Consider the following 20,932-nt stretch of genomic DNA (forward strand, 5'->3'; position numbering starts at 1 on the left):
TGAGCAACTCATCACTAGGTTGGCTATAGAGCAAAAGCACAGTAGACTTTGTGGGAAGAATAAATGCTTTGCGAGTTCATTATGATTCACTTTATCTGTTTGCAGTCCTTCTCCCCACAGTTTCTGGGAATGTGTATGAGAATAACAGCAGAATAGGTGTGAGAAAGTGGAAGAAGCACCCCCAGGCACCAGGAGGGGGCCTTGGCAAACACATACTGCCTCCCAGAGGCCCATCCTTCTGAGGAGTCTTCATTCTTAAATATTCCTATGCAAGGGCAGCATTCTCCTGTGTCTCTGAATGATTGCTTTTTTGGTGTCTGTGTTTATAACCTTCTATACTCATCCAGTTCAGTGCTGACTGAGGGCAGCAGTGGAGGGCAGGTGGGGTGGTGTCAACCTTGAGTCTCTGAGTATGTTTTGCTGAAATTAGAGACTAAACTGATACATGTTCATTGTCTGACTTTGCCCAGTGGAAGATATACTTGTTATGACTAGAGACTTTGTTTTGCTCACTGCTTAGCTCCAGCATATGCTTGGCACACAGTGGGGCCTCTACAAATACATGGTGAACAGATACATTTGAATATATAAATTCAAATCTCTTGTGTTTAATTCACATTACTTGTTTCTCCTATGACTATGGAAAAGAAATGGGAATTATCCTTTCTTGGTTTCTGAAGTCATAAAAAATGCAGGATTTTTCTCAGCATTTTTAAAAAGCACAATTGATCTTCCTTTTGATTTTCTTTTTATAGCACTCTGGAGAAGGACCATCTGAAAACTTTACTTATTAATAACTTGCCAAAGAACTGTTGGCATCCAGGCATTTGAGAGCTATGCACTTAGACAGGTAGTTCTTAAATACTAGGAACTCTCTGATGATCCTCCAAAGTTGTAGAAGACACAGTGACAGAAGAAAAGATTGTTGATGGTAGAGGGTAAATCCACACTTAACCCAAAATAGAGTTCAAGTTGGGATAACTGTTTTAAAACAAATCTCACTGCACACCAAGAGCAAAAGAAAGAGAAAGTGTTAGTCACTCAGTCATGTCCAGTTCTTTGAGACCCCATGGACTGTAGCTTGCCAGGCTCCTGTGTCCATGGAATTCTCCAGGCAAGAATACTGGATTGGGTAGCCAGTCCCTTCTCTGGGGATGTTCCTCACCTAGGGATCAAACCTGGATCTCCTGCATTGTAGATGGATTCTTTACCATCTGAGCCACCAGGGAAGCCCCCATGAGCAAAGAATTAATACATATTTGAGTCAGAGGATAATGGATGCTTGAATGATCAGAAATATCAGCCTTCATATGTATTTATGCCCCTTTGCACGTGTGCACACATAAGATTTCTTTTCAGTACAAGAATACCTCACTTCCCAACAAGAGAGAGTCCCTGAAGATAAACAGGCTCATAAATTACTTACGTAGCTCAAATGGGTTGATCCTCAGGAGGTGCTGGTATGGAAGACTCCAGTGGATATGAAGTCTGGAGCTTGGACAAGTCACATCTCCTCTTACAAATTTGCTTTTCTTCTTTTAGAAAATGTAAACTGTCATTCCTGGCCCATTTCAATCTCATAGTTCTGTTGTGAGAAACAACATAAAACAGTTGAGATTCTACATTTGGCAGCTCTTTTTGAACTGTAAGCACTATTTAAGTATAAAATAGCAATCGTTTCATTAAGTCAAAATTGGCTGCTCTGAGAGGAGTGACTTGGAATACAGAGATGGTCATTGCATGTTTCTAAGCCAGTCTATGTTGGAATTGGTTGATAATTAGCTCCACAACTTCTGTGAAAGGAATATATTGCCTTGTTCCAGATGGCATGATAATTCTTCACCAGGGGAGAGACCAAAGATTGCCTGGGAAAATGCCGTCCCCTCTCCAGCAAGGCTCTCACTGGATCAATTATGCTCAGATGGAAGTAGATATGTGAGTCTCTATCTGCCATCACCTGCATTTTTGAAGAGAAAAAGAAGACGCCTTTATAAACTTCCTTTTCAAAGTCTGGAATGGATCAATTAGTACTTAATCTGTCTCTGCCCAAACCAAGAAATATTGGAACATGGCAAGATGAGTCTTTACTTTCTTCTGTTGAGCTGTTTTGAGTTTCAGTTTCAGACTGGTAGCTGGTTGTTTGGTCACTAAGTTGTGTCTGACTCTTCGACAACCCTATGGACTGTAGCCTGCCAGGCTCCTTTGTCCATAGATTTTCCAGGCAAGAATACTGGAGTGGGTTGCCATTTCCTTCTCCTGGGGATCTTCCCGACCCAGGGATCGAACCCAGGTCTCCTGCACTGTAGGCAAACTGTTTACCACTCAGACATGGCCAAGAAAGAATGTCCGAGGTGGTGACCATAAGATGAGGGTTGTTTGGGAGGAAGCTAAAAAGGGCTGCTTTCAGGGGGAACGACTCTGGAACCAGAGGGTTCCAGATCTCTATTGGGTCAAGATCAACTTGCTTCCAAACTTGGAGATGTTCTTTTCTCCTGAGGTTTAATAATGATTGTATTAGTTTGCTGAAGGCTTCCATAGCAAATTGCCAATAAATGGTGGCTTAAAACAACAGAACTTGATTCTCTCACAGTTCTGGAAGCTACAATTTTAAAATTGAAGTGCTGGCAGTGCCCTCTTCCCTCTGGAGGCTCCAGAGGAACATTATTTTCTTGCCTCTTCCAGCTTCTGAGGGCTGCCCTGGCCTTCCTAGCTTTGTGGCTGCAGCTCTCTCCTCTCTGAGCCTGCCTTCATATTGCTTTCTCTTCTAGTTATCTATCAAATTTCCTTCTGCCTCACTTTTTTTAATTGGAGGATAATCGCTTTACGCTGTTGTGTTGTTTCTGCTGTACAGCAATGTGAACCCAGCTCTACGCATACATATATCCCCTCCCTGTGAGCCTGCCTCCCATACCGCCCACATCCAACCCTTCTAAGTCATCACAGAGCACCGAGCTCAACTACTATATAGCAGCTTCCTACCAGCTACCTATTTTATACATGGTAGTAACATATGTTAGTGCTACTCTGTCCAGACTCACTGTTCTGAGCACATTTGTTATTGGATATAGGGCCTGGCCAGATAATCCAGGCTGATCTCCTGTCTCTAGATCCTTAACTTACTCACATCTGGAAAGACTTTTTTCGAATAAGGTCATCTTCAAAGGTTCTGAAAATTAGAACATGGACAAATGTCTTTGAGGGTTATCATTCTACAAAAGACAATAATTTTAAAAGTCTTTAATACAGTGTATATAAATTGATACACTCTTTCTGGTGAACAGTATGACTATTATACTTTAAAAAACATTTGAGTACCTACTGTGTGCCAGGATTGTTTCAAAGCCTTTAATCAATAAAAATGCAGATGCCTTTGACCTGGTAGTTTTTACTGATTGGAATTTTCTTATAGATACACTTAAAAAAGATCTACAAAACATTTTTTTGAGATGGCAACTGGTGGTAGCATTGTGTGTAAGAGAAATGCAAATAATATCAAAGTGTCCATTCAAAAGGCATTGGTTGGGAAAACCATGTTGTATTCAAATTCATATTACAGAATGTATGTTGTGGCTGTTAAAAAGAAATAGGCCTATACTGATATGGAAGATACATAAAGTGATAAAGTTGGGCAAATTACAGAATTCTTATTAACATACATATATAGAAATTAAGCACCTGTATAGATACATATGTTGGTGGGCTGCTACTTCCTACTCCAGGGGATCTTCCTGCTCCAGGAATCAAACCTGTGCCTCTTGCGTCTCCTGCACTGGCAGGAGATTCTTTACCACTAGCACCACTTGGGATGCCCCAAAACTTTAGGGGGCAGTGACAAATCACAGGGAACTCCAGTGTTTATTTGTTTGTTTTAGAGAAAGTCTGGGGGAAGGAAATGGCAGAGGATGAAGGAAATGTCTTAGTTTTATAGTTTTATGAACCACTGAATTTTCTAACCTTCTACATGTTATTTTTATTTTTTTAATAATGTAAGTAGGTATTATCTGGTGGTGAGAACTTAGGACGTTCATTTCATTTTTTAATACTTTATTCTGGAGTTTTATAAGAAGTCCGAGGCTTTTCTTTCCAATCAACTTGAAACTAGGCTTCCAATCAACTTGAAACTTTCTCATTGCCTGGGATATTTTCTTCCTTGATTTGTATAATTATTGTTGCTCTTCTGTCTGCCTTTTTCTACTTGTGAAATTGATTATTCTTCTGTGAGGTCTCCAGGATTTAGCAGCTAATCCCTTCTTTTCTGCTCATGATTTCTAACACATTGAATTATTGCTCTGCTGTTTCAGAGATTTTTTTTCACTTGATCTTCTGGGTCACTTGGGTCTCACCAGTGACCACTCAGTTTCAGCTAATCTACTGAATTGTAAAAGTTTCAAAATCATATTTTTAGTTCCAGAAAGGGGTTTGTGTGTGTGTGTGTGTGTGTGTGTGTGTGTGTGCGTGTGTGTAGGGCAGGTGTGCACACATGCGCATTATTCATGGAACCCAAGTCACCTTATTATCTGCTTATGCTGCAATTGTCTATTTCAGAGAGGTATGCTCTGAATATATCTTCTTCCTTAAGGTTCCTGGTTTCCTGGGGCTCTTGGGTCCCTTGGGCTTGTCATTTTTCTCTATTTGCTTTGGGGCTGAGTTCAAGTTGCTATGGAATTTTCTGAGACCGTGGTGGAGCCACTGCTCTCTCTCCCGGCTAGGCTGATGGTACAGCTGAAGCAGATGTTCACACCTTTCATGACAACAGGGCTTCCTTTGTTCAGAGACAGAGGACCTTCCTTAAGACCATGTCAATGCTTCCATAGGTCTTTGGGGGTCAGGGAGACATGGCATGTTAATTGATTGACATGCCATCAATTAATTATTGATTAATGTCTCATTCTCTCTTGTGGTGGGGGGTGGGGGGTGTCCAATGAGCTTTAGCTCCAAAAGTGAAATCTTCCCTTTCAGAACCTCTGTGTGTCCTGTGGCTCTCTTCTGGTTTGAAGGGGAGAACATCTTGGCTGACTTTCAGTTACTTCCTCCATGCCTTACCCACGCACCACCTGTAGCTGCCCCACCCGGCCCAAGCTCAGCCTCAAGCAAGACCCCCAGCACTTCTACAGATGCATGAGCCTATGTTAAAGGAGCAGAACTGCCCTGTTAAGGCCAGCCTAGATTGCCTAACCTTTAATCCATCCTCAGACATGAGAACTGCAACAGTGAATGAGAGTTGATCAAAGCCATTGGATTGTTATACAGCTACAGCTTACTGATTCCAGAAAGAGGTGGGATGCTTTCACATTTTTATTTTTTAAAAAAGTCATCAAATGTGTGTTGTTTTAAAAAAAAAGAAAACATTTAACAGGAAAAGAGAGATCTGATATAAATGCATTAAGGTGAAGTTGTAGAACCTCAGAGTTAAAAATACTGGACTTAAAAAAAATACTGAACTTATGTTGTTTGACTACAGGGGGCTATGACCAAAGTTCTGTTTCATAGCCCCTGACCCAAGAGAAGGTTTCCCTGGGGGCTCAGATGGTAAAGAATCTGCCCGCAATGTAGAAGACCCAGGTTCAATCCCTGGGTTGGGAAGATCCCCTGGAGAAGGGAATGGCTAAAGGGGCCGACAAACCCTTTATTAAATAAATCACCCTTGAAATAGTCCCAGTGAAATCCTTATTTGAGAGACTAATTAAGAAGAATTTCCCCCACTGTATTTCCATTGTTGGTCCTGGGTCTGTTTAGCTATCTTCCTCACAGGGAACTCACTACTGAACAGCTCTTTCTTTTGTGGCACAACAATAATTATTAGACTTACTGTGTTGAAGTGGGCAATGGCACCCCACTCCAGTACTCTTGCCTGGAAAATCCCATGGACCGAGGAGCCTGGTGGGCTGCAGTTCATGGGGTCGCTAAGAGTCAGACACGACTGAGCGACTTCACTTTCACTTTTCACTTTCATGCATTGGAGAAGGAAATGGCAACCCACTCCAGTGTTCTTGCCTGGAGAATCCCAAGGGTGGGGGAGCCTGGTGGGCTGCCGTCTATGGGGTCGTACAGAATCGGATACGACTGAAGCGACTTAGCAGCAGCAGCAGCAGTGTTGAAGCAAAGAAGAAATCTAGCTGACAGTGTGAAATTTAAATAATTAAAAAACAGGAGTTTTTCCCTCGTTAAGGAGCCCCCTCAGATAAATGGGCATATTTTCACCAGCTGATAAAGGAGCTGCTATGGATCAGAACAGCTGCATAATAGCTTCCATTTAGCATTGTTACCTTAAATTCCATCCAGCTCCAAAATTACATGCTTCATCTATAATACATGATTTACTTTCAGTTGGAAAAAGCAAAATGATCCCTTTGGATTAAAATTACCTACAAATGTAATTAACAGCATCTCATTTTGTTAGCTCATCATCTTGACTCTCTATAGATGTCTTTAAATAGGAAAAATTGACATTTTTATTGTGTTCTTGATGTATTGCAAACATTGCTTACTAGTACACACAGTTATGGGGCCAGTCCAGACACTCTGTTGGATTGAAAACAAATTTAATTTGTGATTACTGTAGTGAGAAATAGCATTAGATTTAAACAGTTCCTATTTCATGTTGCATAGTATTTTAATATTCACCAACCTGCCTGAATGTAAGTAAGGCTCAAAGGCAGAGACTATCAGCTGAGTTCTCTCTCTCACTCATCCTTTTGGAAGAAGTCAATATGGAAGTCTCTATTCAATTTATATCAAATGATCAGTAAAATGATGCTAGTGATAAAGAAGCCATCTGCCAGTACAGAAGATAAAAGAGACATGGGTTTGATGCCTGGGTCGGGAAGATCCCCTGGAGGGCATGGCAACCCACTCCAGTGTTCTTACCTGGAAAATTCCATGGGCAGGGGTGCCTGGTAGGCTACAGTCCATGGGGGTGCAAAGAATTGGACATGACTAAGTGACCGACCACACACACACACAAACTAATGTACAGTGTTTGGGAAAAGACCTCAATTGTATTGTATGTTTATTATAATAACTATTACTAACCAGTAGTACTGTGATTTTTCTTAGCTTTGTGAACTTTCTAGATCATCACACAATATACTGGATCCTTAAACTCTTCCCTACCAGCAATGCATTCTCTTCTTTCCAGACAGAACTGGGCTGTTTTAATCTAGTCCAAGAAATAACTTCACTATGACAATAAACCTTTTTAGCTGACTTCAGAGGTCAAAAGCTTGTGGAGACTTGGTGAAGAGGGCCAGGAAAAATCCCAAAGGCCCTGTTATAGTAGTGCTGGACTCTCCTAGCTCAGGCTGTAGAGACTAAAGAAACCCATGGGCTGATGGCACAAACAATTAATTGGATAAAAGCCAAAGTCAGCAGGCAAGAAGTGTAAGCCGGACAACTTAGGGGTTAAAATCATCCACTATTTATGGCTAGCTCTTCTCTGTTGTGTTCTAGCATTAAGCAATATGCTTGGCACAGTGGGTATTTAATAAGTGCATGTGGAATAAACAGAGGGAGGTGAGATTTCTTATCAGAAACCAAAATAATTTTTCAATCCGGGCCAATTGATAGTTAACTACACAGCAGGCAGGTTCCATTTTTGGGGTTTTCTTCCACATCCAGTGTATTTTGGGGTATCACCATGATTTGCAATTATAGGCCTTTCCCATCGCCCCTATTACTAATATGTCTCACGTATTGGGCAGATATGCTGCTTTCTGCACATGGACCATGGCAGACATCACTAATGGATTGCAGCACTGCATTTTTGTTGAGCATGGATGCACTCCATGGCAGACATGGAGATGTGCCATCCAGATTCTCTTTCTGGATGGATCTCCCATCCACCTGCAGGGAGTCTGGTCAGCAGACACTCCAGCTGTTAGCATCTTTGAGGTTAGCTTCAGCTGCAGAGTATCCCCTGCTTGGAAGTCTAGTTCTTCCCAGAACAACTTTCACCTAGCGACTGAGCCATGTAAGTGGCTGGAGAGGGAAGGCAGTATGGTCATCAAGGCCCAGCCATCCCAGTGCTCTGTTGGTCAACTCTGATGGAAAATGCCAGCTCCAGAGCACTGTTCATCTCCAACTGGAAGTTGGCTGAGGCTTTCTCAGGCTTGCTTTGTGCTTTATTTTCTCCCTCTGCCTAATCCTGCTTTTTTCCCTTCTCCTCATAAATGTCAACCCCTAATAAACATCTCATACTCCAGACTCTCAAGGTTTCAGGGTCTGTTTCCAGAAACCCCAACTTGGCAGTCGCCATCACTAGATTAGAGCTGGTATGTGGAATTAAGTCCATTTTCTGTGCCTGTCCTTTCTAAGGCCAGTGTTCACTGGTGATACAATCAAGATACTCAGAACATTCCAATAATTCCTTAAAAACAGACAAGGTCAAATCCTTCTTTGGCCTGCAGGACATGGAGGATACAGCTAGTTATTGCTGATCTGATTCATTTCAGCAAAAACTCATGCCTTCCTTCAAAGCATTCAAATAACATCCTTCATTTTCTGAGACAGGGTTTCTCAATTGTGGCACTATTAACGTTAGGGGCTGGGTAATTCTTTGTTGTAGGGGCCTTTCCCGTGCTTGTAAGATGTTTAACAGCATCCTTAGCTTCACTCACTAAATGCCACCAATAGCCACCTCCCATCAGTTGTGACAGATGAAGGTGTCATCAGACATTTCCAAATGGCTCCCAGGGAACACAGTCTACCTGGTTGAGAACTCGTTTCAGAGTTCTACCTTAGGAAGCAGCCTCCAAATAAGGGACATGAAACCCTTGTTGTTGTTCAGTCACTCAGTCGTGTCCAACTCTTTGTGACGCCATGGACTGCAGCACGCCGGGCTTCCCTGTCCTCCACTATCTTCCGGAGTTTGCTCAAGTTCATGTCCATTGAGCCGGTGATGCTCTCTAATCATCTCATCTTTTGCTGCACGTTTCAAATGACTCCTTCTCTGTGGGCCTTGATCGCCAACCTGAGTTCTTTTCTCAGGAAAGAGAGGGCAACGGCTCTTTGATTAAGTCATCACCAAGCCAGAAGAAAGATGGGTGACTTCCCTGTTTCCTAGTTAACAGGTTGAATTTCAGACAAGCCTGCTGTGCCGCATCAAAGACCCAGCCTCTGACTCCCTCACTCTGTTCCTTGAATAGCCTCTCACTCCAGGTAGCCTGTAGGTGGGTATCAGTTTGTTTACACACTGAGGGAGGCTGCATTCCTAAGGCCCTTTGATATCGTTGGTTTTCTGTCTCTAGGATTAATTTGAGCATGAGAAGGGCAAAATCATTTACTTAAAAACTAAAAATACGGGTTTCATGGGAACCTCCAAAAGTTATTATCACCTAAATATTGTTGAAACATTTGAAATCATAGGTGAATGTATGTATATGTGCATAAACTTATTTAAGTTTTCATTTTTTTCACTCTTACCCAAATACTAAACATCCATTGAAGGAAATTAAAAATTATAGATCAACCAAGAGTAAAGAAACATCACTTGTAATTTTACTACTAGTGATAACTGTAATTAAGATTTTGAAAAGTAATCTTCCAGATCGCTTTCTTATAAATGGATAAAACATGAATTTCATAATGAAAATAGGATATTGTGATATCATGTAACTCTCTTTGTTCTGCTGATAAATAAAGGCTGAGCCAATATTTTCTGCATCTCCACTCTTTCTTTTTTCTTTTTTGGTGATTACTGTCCTTTCATTTACAATGAAAATTTCCGAGGGAGGGAGATTTTTCTTAGGAGGACGCTAATTCTGATTTTTGGAGGGATAAATAAGGGTTAGGATTATGAGCTATTCTGACTGCATTCTCTGTCATCTCACTCCTGCCCACGGGTTCCCCACCTCTGCCTCCCCTGCCCTTCCAGTTGAACCTAGGGATGGAGTGCTAACTCTGACTCACTTCGCAGCTTTGCCTGAAGAAATTGAAGGCTGAATCTTGAAGGAAATCTCCACTGATAATATAAGAGCTGTTCAGAGGACTTCAAAATACCATCTCCAGCAGTCAGTGCCTCGCACGTTAATGCCGCTTACATAATACCTATCCATCTACAGGATTTACAAGGGAATAGAAAGAAAACTTCTCTCACAAAACCAAACTTCCTGTCTTTTAAGGTCAAGTTTTAGAGAAAAGTGTGCTGGGCTCACCTTGTGGAGCATATACGTACCCAATGGGGAAGATTGGCCTGAGTGATGCCTACAGTTTCCAGGAGGTGCTGGGGCTGTACAGCTCCAGATGAGGGCTGGCACTGGTTTCCTATTAATTAGTGCTATGACCTTGGAGTCAATCCCTTCCTCTCTCTGGGCTTCCCTTTCTTCTGTACAATTATTCCTTAATTTTTTTTTTAAATATCAAATACTTGGCTTCCTTTGAGTCAAGCATAGTCTGGTGCTATGGATACAGCAGGAAGGCGGCTGTGGTTCTGAGCCCTCAGGGAGTTTACTGCTTGCAGCTGAGCTGTCTATGACGACGGCCACGAGACACACATTGCCACTGAAGTTGAGATGTGGCGCGTTCAAGCTGGGTTGTGCTGTAGCTGTGAAAAAACAAGATTTTGAAGACTTATCATGAAAAAAATCTAAAGTGTATCTTCAATAATTTTTTTTTTATGTTGATAACATGTTGAAATGGTAACATTTTGGATGTAGGGTTAAATAAAATATATTCATACAATTAATTTTATCTGCTTTTCACTTTTTAAAAATATGCTGTAAGAACTTCTAAAATGATATCTATGACTCCCATCATCGTGGAGATTTCCTTCAGATTTCAGCATGTTACCGCACCCCCAAATTTTCATGTTCTCTGTTAAGTAACAGGCTTCATCTTCCCGTAAGTATTCACTGAGTGCTGTTAGTTACTGGTGGGCCAAGACTCAGAACATAGGTTGGTCTACCTCCAGACACCCCTGCTCTTCGTATGTGTGTGATCAGTTGCTTTAGTCACGTCCAGCTCTTTGTGACCCTATGGACTGGACTGTAGCCCACCAAGCTCCTTTGTCCATGGGATTCTCCAGGCAAGAATACTGGCGTGGATTGCTGTTTCCTCCTCTAGGGGATCTTCCCGACCCAGGGGTTGAACTGGCATCTCTTAACGTCTCCTGCGTTGGCAGGCAGGTTTGTATCCTAGTGTCACCCGGGAAGTCCGTACACATATTGAGAAACGGCAGGCTAATAACAAGTTTTTTTTTTTTTTTTTCATTTTAAGAGGCATTTTAAGAGGTTTTAAAATGTTTACCATGTGCCTATCAGTGGTGTCCACTGAGCATGAGCAAAGAAGCTATAACCAGACTTCCTGGGTTGAAAGCCAAGCTCTGCCACGTGACCTGTGTCTGTCTTCCCACCTGTGAAATAGGAATGACAACAATAGTTCCTTCCTCAGGGTTGTGGTGAGGATTAAGAGACGCTATTCTTGCAACGGTGGTTGTTAAATAAAAAACGTCTTACTTAATTCTCACCGTGACTCTATCCTGTCCATTTTCTCCGTGAGTTAAGCTTGTTGCCTAGGGTGGAGCGTGGCAGCATGGTAACTAAGTGTCAGGGCCAGAATTCAAATCATGGTCTGAATGACTCCAGTGCCCGAGGTGCTTCTTGGGTTGAATCCGTGTTTCCTGTCTTCTCCGAGGCTGACTTCCACTGTCCTTCACCAGAACGTTTACAAATAAGTGCAAAGTGCCCCTTCCTATCCCCCCTCCATTTGCCCATGTTCAGCCCTTTCTCCTCCCCACAAAAATGGTGGGTGATGCTTTTGCAAATAGTAATATCCCAGCCAAAGTCACCCAGACTTTAAATTCTATGTTCCTTCTTTCCTCATCTTTTTCCTGAATCGGCCACCTGAATATAACTATTATGTGGAAAAGACTCGTGTGAAGCAAACTACAGACAATTTGAGTGATGGAAAGACCTGGAATCTGAGTGGTGGTGGCTCAGCTCAAGTCATTGCTAAGCTATAGCAGAGACCAGAAAAAAAGATAATTAAGACTATTTAAAAAAAATGAAGATCTCATTCTAAAGCTTGTTATAACTTTAATCTTCTCCCCAGAAAATGAGGCAGCTTGTATGGAGAACGGCAAGAATAGACTTTAGTTCATTTGCACAATTTAATTGTCTACTGCAGAGCTTTGCACACGTTTCTTGTAAAGCAGGGATCCCCAACCTCTGGGATCTAATGTCTGATGATCTGAGGTGTAGGTGATTTAATAATAATAGAAATAAGTGTGCACAATAAATGTTTTGTGCTTAAATAATCCTGAAACCACCACCACCACCACCACCCCCACCCCCACCACCCTGGTCTGTGGAAAAACCGTCTTCCACAAAACTGTTCCCTGGTGCCTAAAAGGTTGGGAATCAGTACCATAGGGGCCAGAGAGGGAGGTATCTAAGCTTTGCGGGCCATTGCAGTCTTTGGCACAACTCTTCAACTCTGCCACTGTAGTTCAAAAGCAGTTACAGAAGATACATAAACAGGTGGGTATGGCTATACTTTAAAATTCAGAATGCTGAATTTGAATTTCATATAATTTTCACTTCTTTTAATTTTTTTCAGTCACTTAAAATGTGAAAACATACGTAGCTCATGGACTAGATTTGGCAAACTGGCCACAGTTTGGCAGCCCCTAGTTTACTCTGTTGAAGGCAATGGCACCCGACTCCAGTACTCTTGCCTGGAAAATCCCATGGACAGAGGAGCCTGGTGGGCTGCAGTCCACGGGGTCTCGAGGAGTCGGACACGACTGAGCGACGTCACTTTCACTTTTCACTTTCCTGCATTGGAGAAGGAAATGGCAACCCACTCCAGTGTTCTTGCCTGGAGAATCCCAGGGACGGCGGAGCCTGGTGGGCTGCCGTCTATGGGGTCGCACAGAGTCGGACACGACTGAAGCGACTTAGCCCCAGCAGCAGCAGCAGTTTACTCTGTACCAGGAGCAGTGTGCACGAGTAGACCTGCTTTTACTCTGTCAGAGTTTACATGAAATTTCTGAGTTCTCTCAATGTGGGTTCCTTGGAACACACTTTCATATTTTACGAAAAATATTATTCTATGCTCAAGAATGTTCGGGACAGATTGAATTCAAGCAGAGTTTCTTTACTATAGGACTTCTCAAGAGACTTTAATTTGCTCATGTACACTGTAAATTTCCAAGAGGGGGTATACGGCAAGGGAAACTTGCCAAGCTGGACTTACTTGACTGCAGAATCTTTTTACAAAATGGAACACTGTTCACAAGTGGTGTTTCATGGAACACACTGTGAGAAGACTCTTCTCTTTCTATATAAGAAAATGAAGTCATTCGCCAAGGTCTCCCAGGTGCTGGACTGAAAGATTTGTCTGAAGCCGAGGTCTTCCTCCTTCTAGGGTCATCCTCTCTCTCCCAGAGCCCAGGCAGTGTTTTAGAAGTACAATCACTCTTTTAATACAAAGATGGAAATAATCCAGAGAAAGGTCCATTTAGTTATTTCCTAAAGCACATGATGCTACTTGTCATTTGGTTATGTAAACCCTGGGTTGATTGCGTTGTTGTGTCTGTGACTCTCAGTCCTCTTAAACTCAACCCACCATCAGCTGCTGGATTCATTTCCAATTTCACTCTTCTTACTTGTATAATTGCTGCTTTAATAATTAACTGCAAAGCCCATCTGACCCTAAGCTCCTTGGGGCCGGTGCTCCCGGTGCCCCAAATGAGATGGGGGAGAGCTCCTACACTTTACAGCAAGGTGTGAGTTGTTTAAAAGCAAACATGAGCACTAGGATTTAGTGGGACCAGTTTCGATTAGAATCAGGGAGCCTTTCAAGAAACTCATGTAATATGAATGATTCTTGAGCCCGCAGGTGCTAAAAGACTTAAGAGGAGAGTTGTATCTTATGTGGGAGTTAGGGTTTAAAGTTGGCACATAAGGCAGAAACTGTGTAGGTCAAAATCACCCCTTGAAAATCCTTTAAATCATCAATAAAGAGTCAAAAAACCATGACTCTACGTGTACCCAGTAGTATTTTAGTCTAAAAAGCTACAAAGCAATTTTCCCCTCTCACGTTTAGCCACAGATGAAGCAGTTGGCTGGCGTTTAAAGGCTTTGCTGGACAGAAACACTGTCGTCCTCTTTGGTGGTTGAATTTCCCTGAGAGATTTGCACCTCTGATGTGGCCTGTTTGCCCTGAAATGTCTTATCATAAATGACTTTAGATACATCACACTGGGAAAATGTGGTTTTATTTTTCATCTGTCCTCCTTGGAGGGTCCCAGATTTCTTTTAAGTCCATTTATCTCTGTCATAGTGTCCTTGGCATTGTTGTGATTCTGTCCTCTGAAAGCCCCTGGCTGGATGCTTTGCCTACTCCCAAAAAAAATCCTGAAAAGGACATGGGTTAAATGTAATGGGCATGAGTTTGAGCAAACACTGGGCGATAGTGAAGGATAGGGAAGCCCGCCGTGCTGCAGTTCATGGGATTGTGAAGAGTCGGACACAACTGAGCGACTAAACCACCACAACAAGGAGATATCATCTTGGATTGTCTGGGTTGGCCCAGTATAATCACATGTTCTTATGAGTGGAGGAGAGAGAGAGGCAGAAGAGGGAGAGCCAGAGGGAGGGCAGTGGGAGGCAGCCAGGGTGGGCTCAGACTGACATTTCTGTCTTTGAAGATGGAGAAAGGAGATGCTGGCTGAGGGACAGAATAGCCTGTAGAAGAAGGAAAAGGCAATAAAATGCATTCTTCCTGGGAGCTTCAAGAAGAGACACAGCCTAGTGAGGCCCATTTCAGATGTGTGACCTCCAGAACTGTAAGGAAATACATTTGTGTGGTAGAAGCCACTAAGTTGCAATAATCTGTTACAACAGCAATAGGAACCTAATGTACTGCCTCAGGAGAGGATGCACACTCTGTAAGGTGGAACCTGGGATCCTCCTCAAGTTCTCAACAGTCATAAAATCTTGGGTAAATTACTTCACCCATTAGGGCACTTTCAGTGATTGGACCTTTCTGTAATGATGAAAATATTCTAGATCTGTGCTGTTCAGTGTGGTGGCCACTAGACCCGTGTTGTCTGTTGGTACGTGCGACTGAGAAAGTGAGTTTTTATTTTAAATTTAGATTTAAATTCAAACAGTCTAGCAAGAAGCATCATTTCAGAGCCTTGATTTTCACTTATAAAGAGGAGGTAATAACAGAACGTAACTGATAGGGCTGCTATTTGTTAACGCATGTTAGTTCAGTTCAGTCAGGTCAGTCGCTCAGTCGTGTCCAACTCTCTGCAACCCCGTGAACTGCAGCACGCCAAGCCTCCCTGTCCATCACCAGCTCCCGGAGTTCACCCAAACTCACGTCCATCGAGTCGGTGATGCCATCCAGCCATCTCAATATAAAATAATGTACGGGCTACTTTCAGTAAAAATGAAAGTATTTTGTATCCAGGTATGTGAGGACATCTCATTTTTTGTAGGATTGGAATTTTGTCTCACCTCTTTGAAAAACAGAGCAATTTGGCATAATCTTCCATGACTTATCTCTTTGGCAGATTGAATAAATTTGTTACTCTATTGATGTTTTTCATATGCCTGTTTCTAACCTTGGGTTTCCCTGGTGGCTCAGTGGTAAAGGAATCTGCCTGCCAATGCAGGAGACATGGGTTTGATCCCTGGGTTGGGAAGACCCCCTAGAGAAGGGAATGGCTACCCACTCCAGTATTCCTGCCTGGATAATCTCATGGACAGAGGAGCCTGTACGGTTATAGTCCATGGGGTTTCAAGAGCCAGACATGACTCAGCGACTGAACAACAAATCTATCGATACTTTTTTGTATGCCTATGTTTAACCTTTTAAGTCACATGAACTTCTTTCCTAACCATGTATAACATTTCCAGATTTCTCTAAAGTGGAATCAAGATCTATCTGAGTTAATAGTCATGTTTGGCTGCCAGTCACAGGAGGCAGGGCATCCATGGCTTGGGTACCAACTCTGGCTCCACAAGTTTCTCCATCTTCCAGGCTCCTGGCCTTGTTCTGCTCCATCATCTCCCACACCTCATCCTCCTTCCCTTCCTGGGTACCTGCTACATTTCAGAGGGTATGAACATCATCAGTTCTAATCTGATTTTGCCTATTTCTTATTCTGTATATATTCTAGAATGAAGATCTTCCTTCTTGATAACACATTGCTTGTTCCTAGGGCCATGGTTTTCACTGAAAATGCAGGTGTTCCATCCTTATTCTCATCATATGTTTGAATTTTAAGTTTTAATAGAAGAGACTAGAAAAAGAAGTACAAATTCTGGGGCTAGGACTGGACTCGACCTTGTCCTGATAAAAACATAAGTTGAGAGAGAGTAGTAAGTAGTAATTGCTCTGTCTCTGTCTCTCTCCACACAAACATACACACATTCTGATCTAACTCTTCTCCTGTATTGGTAATTCCTTCAACTTGTTCAATATTTATTATGTTTCTTTATTGGATGTTACTTGTCTGGATATTTCCCTCCATGTAGACACTTCAGAAATATTAATCTTCACATTTAACAAGATCAATAGCCTCAGTGTTTGGGGATTTGAAATGAAACATGACTCTCTTGCTCACGCTGAAAAAAAAGACTCAACTTCAAGAAAAGGTAGAATTTAATTTCATTTGGCTGAGCTTGTGTGTTGGAGGATTGTAGGAAATATTTTGGAAATTAGATTTTGCTGATTTTCTGGGGAAAGGATTCGCATTCTCTAGGGCCATGTGTCACAGGCAAGAAGTGATGCTTTCTGAAATGAAGACAAGCAGAGCTGTTCATCCTGGGCAAATCACAAACTATCAGGCAGCTCCCTGCATTCAATTAGATTTGTCACAAGTTTAGTCTAGTAGGAGAAGAATTTGTTATCCCCTGAAAGCCCTCCAGATTCTCTGGGTTTGTAGAGTGCTGAGTGTTCCTGAACTTTTAGGCTGAGAGGCTAGTTAGCAGCTTGGTGTCATGATAGAATCACACCTCCTCTGTGCTGGGCTCTGTTTCTGCTCAGGGGATGTGCGCAGAGCTGGAAGTAGAGGTCGCCCATAGTCAGTGCCCCAGTAGTGCTGCTTTAGGGATGCCCAGCTCCCCTGCTTTTAGCAGGATAGACTCTAAGGTGTATTCTGCCCTCTGGGGCTTCCTGAGGGATCAGGCTGAGGCTGCACCTTTGCGCGATACTGCAGCCTAATTAGCCTTTTCTCTTTCCTCTCTCGCTTTCCCTGTTCCCTCCCCCAGCGCTCCTGGGAGCACTACCTTAGTACCTCACTTGCAGATGAATCCTTGTCTCAGGGTTTGCTTCTGGGGAATTTGACCTACGACAACCCATGATCTCTGGCATCATCACATTGTTGAATCATGCTGTCATATGTGACAGAAAATTCTTAAGGCAAGGGAATCCCGAGGGCCAGATATCCTACTTGAGGCTGGGAGAGGAGAAAATGCAGGGTGACCCTTTAACACTGCATCTTCCAAGCAAACAGTTAGTGAGAGGCTGTTTATTTCAACCCTGAGTCAGAAGGAGGGTGTGACATTTTGCCTTTGCCGTAGGGCCATTGCATCATCAGAGATGGAGAAGTGACCTCTCAAAGGCAGAGAGGGACTGAGCTAGGAGCTTCACGGGCTTCTGGGGGTCTAGGGAGAGCTCAGATTTACCCCACAATCAGGAGTAATCCCATAAAGCCACAGTCCTTCCAATGAATGGAACCAGCCCTTCTCAGAAGAGGCCTATTTCCCTTTGGTGAGGAGTAGCCTCAAAATAATGAGAGGGACTTCCCTGGTGGTCCAGTGATTAAGACTCTGTGCTCCTAATGTAGAGGGCCTGGGTTTGATCTCTGGTCAGGGAATTAGATCCCATGTGCCACAACGAAAAGATCTAGCATGCTGCAACTAAGACCCAGCACAGCCAAATAAATAAATAAGCAAATAGTAATAATAATACCAATAATAATAATGATGATCGTACTCTGGGCCTGTAACACTTACTGTGCATACCTGAGTGCTGTCTGAAGGGCTTATATTCTACCCCAAAGAGCTTTTTACTTTTGAGTTGTTGAAGGAGGTCACAGGCAGGAATAGAGAGATAGAGGAAAAACAAACAAACAAGAAACACTAAATCTTACTTTTCAACACAGCAACTTTAACTAGGAGATAAATTGGAATTGAAAGTATCACTGGTAACTGGCTGCCTGGAAGTTATCTGTGCTTTTAGTTCTTTATCCAACTTGCTCCAGGGTTTTGTCTGTTCCATAAATAGTCATGTTTTCCAGAATTTAGTCCCTGGCTGTGAGAGGAAGAACAATGCTCTCCAAAAATATCCACGGCCTAATCCTCAGAGCCTGGAATATATTACCTTAATGGCAAAAGGGTCTTTGCAGATGTGATTATGTTACTGTTCTGGAGATGGGGGGATTTTCCTGGATTATTTGAGCAGGACAGATGAAATCACAAGGGTCCTTATGAGTGAAAGAGGGTGGCAAGAAGGTCAGAGTCAGAGAACAAACTATGATGAGTGAAAAAAAGAGGTAAGTCAGGGAGTGCTGGGGAGCAGCCATGAGCTAAGGGATCAGGCAGTTGTAGAAGCAAGAAAAGGCAAGGCGCAGACAGATTTTCACCTAGAGCAGGGGTCTCCAACCCCTGGGATCCAATGCCCGATGATGAGAGGTGGAGCTGATGTAATAATAATAATACAAATAAGTGCACAATAAGTGCAGGGTGCTTGTATCATCCTGAAACCATATCCCTACCCCGCAACCCATTCCACGGAACAATCGTCTTCCATGAAACTGGTCTCTGGTGCCAAAAAAGTTGGGGACTGCAGCCCTAAAATTTCTAGAAACAATGCATCTCTGCCCACACTTTGATATTAACCTTGTCAGGCCCGTTTTGGACTTCTGACCTCAAACCAACGGTTACAATACATTCATGTTGCTGTAAGCCACCATGACTGTGGTACTTTGTTATAGCACCAATAAAAAACTCATAAACTGGCTCCTGCTCTTCCTTTTCAGAGCATGCTCACCCACTGAAAGCCTCCTGACTTCAGTTTCTACCTGTATACCAAGGACTCTCAAACCTTCACGTCCTTTTATGGTTGAGGCATAGCTCTACCCAGACTCCAGGGACCTCCAACGTCCCCGGCGCTCTTCATGACATGAGTGGTTGGCCAGATTGATTTGATGAAACCACATTTCTAGCAATGTGTGTTGCATGAGACACTTTCAATGGCTTTTGAGGATTTAAGGGGCTTCTTTTGGGGAAGGACAGCTTATTTGAGTTTTTAAATTTCACATGAATTCCAAGCTGTGAATGGCATAGAGCTTCATGACTGCATGTGTGTGTGTGTGCTTCTTGACGAGTTTGTTTTCAGTGAACTGGTGGCTTCCATATACTATGCTGCTCCCACTAGAAATCTGGGTATTTTCCTCAACTCCTTATTTTCAGCCACCCTCCGTATTCAGTGTCCAAGTTCTATTAATAACAATTCTACCTTGTGCATATCCCTTGCATCTATCTCTTCTCTCTTCTCCATCACTTCACCCTATCCAGGGGAGGCGCATCTATCTCTTCTCTCTTCTCCATTACTTCACCCTATCCAGGGGATGCCCTAATAATTGCTCACTGACCTCTGAGCAGTGGTCTTCTCTCTGATCTCCTAGTCAGTCCCTTCTTGGGAACACACTTGGGAAGGAACTTCCCTTTCCACCTCCTTCCCTCCTGCCCCACCAGGTTCTGTATGTGTCTCCATTTCCTGTAGTTGTAAGTTTCTTGGCTCCTTGCCTGTGTTCATGCCCTTGCCTCTGACTGCCTTTCTACTCCTATTTATCCTTCAAGACAATGAATTTGGGTCCTCCAAGAAGCTGATGCCAATATAGAGTTAAATATTCAATATATATATATATATATATATATATATATATTTTTTTTTTTTGTAAGGAGAAATGTCCAAATGAAAAGAAATGGGGAGAAGCTGGAAAAAATTGGGAGAGATGTCTGACCACAAAGCAAAGAGACAGGGAGAGAAGGCTGAATGGAAGCAACTGAACAGCCACCTTGTCTGAGAAAGACTCAGTGGTCGTGGGGAGTCAAAGGTTGGGGAGCGTGGCCTTGGTTTCTGTGCTGGGATGGGTTTCAGAGCAGCAGCAGCTGCAGCCCTCGGTCAGCTACCCTCCCTCTAGTGGAGGTCTGTCAGCAAGGGACGTTTGCATGACCACCACTGGGATCAAGCTTGTGTAATCTCTTTTTTCCCCAGCCTATTTCTTTCTGTTGCTCTCTTAGCCTTAGGCAATTGCCTTTGCTATAACACCATTCCCACTGTATTGTAATCCCTACTTACTTGTCTTCTCTACTAGATAGGAAGAACTTTTCAAACAAGGACTTTATCTCAGTTATCTTTAGATTCCTAGCTGTACCACAGGAAGTCAGGGCTTGTGAAAACAGCTTTACAGTCAGAGAGAGATGTTGCTGAGCCAGGTTCATTTTGCCTGATGCTCAGCAAGCAAAAATTGTGAGATGCTGATGTTTGTGGCAGAGATACTTTTTGTAAAGTGACCATGGGTGGAGACCAGAGAACAAATCTCCACCCCCATCCCACTGGAAGGCAAGGAGCTGGGAGGAGGACGGCATTTATGGGACGAGGAATGAAGCAGCAGGGTGGGATCTGAGGTGCGGCGTGGGGAAAAGCGATTGGGAAACTGCAGGAATCCTCATTCTGCACAGGCCTCTGCACAGGCAATCAGAGGCACTTAGAACGAGGCACATCAGCCCTCTGATGCCAAAAGGTCACGCATGGAGTGGGCACTGCTACATGCCCAGTTGGAGGGTCAGTGGTCCTATCCAGTCTTAACCAGTTCAACTGAAATTAGACATAGCTGACTCCAAGTTTTTGGAAAATAACTCAGGCAAACACTGTTTAGGCTATGTGCTATTTGGAGGGCATGCAAGTCTAA

At 43.0% G+C, this 20,932-nt stretch overlaps 1 protein-coding gene across 2 annotated transcripts in view; it reads right to left on the minus strand.

The window, feature by feature from the left end:
- C22H3orf49 (chromosome 22 C3orf49 homolog) overlaps positions 1 to 20,932 on the minus strand; it is a 122,687-nt gene that overhangs the window by 94,324 nt on the left and 7,431 nt on the right. For both annotated transcript variants that reach the window (XR_009492432.1, XM_059880158.1), the window contains exon 3: positions 1,427 to 10,540. The gene's annotated coding sequence lies outside the window, so the exon portion shown is untranslated. The remainder of the gene's footprint in view (positions 1 to 1,426; positions 10,541 to 20,932) is intronic.

Source organism: Bos taurus, chromosome 22, assembly GCF_002263795.3.
Source record: "Bos taurus isolate L1 Dominette 01449 registration number 42190680 breed Hereford chromosome 22, ARS-UCD2.0, whole genome shotgun sequence".
NCBI classification, from domain to species: domain Eukaryota; kingdom Metazoa; phylum Chordata; class Mammalia; order Artiodactyla; family Bovidae; genus Bos; species Bos taurus.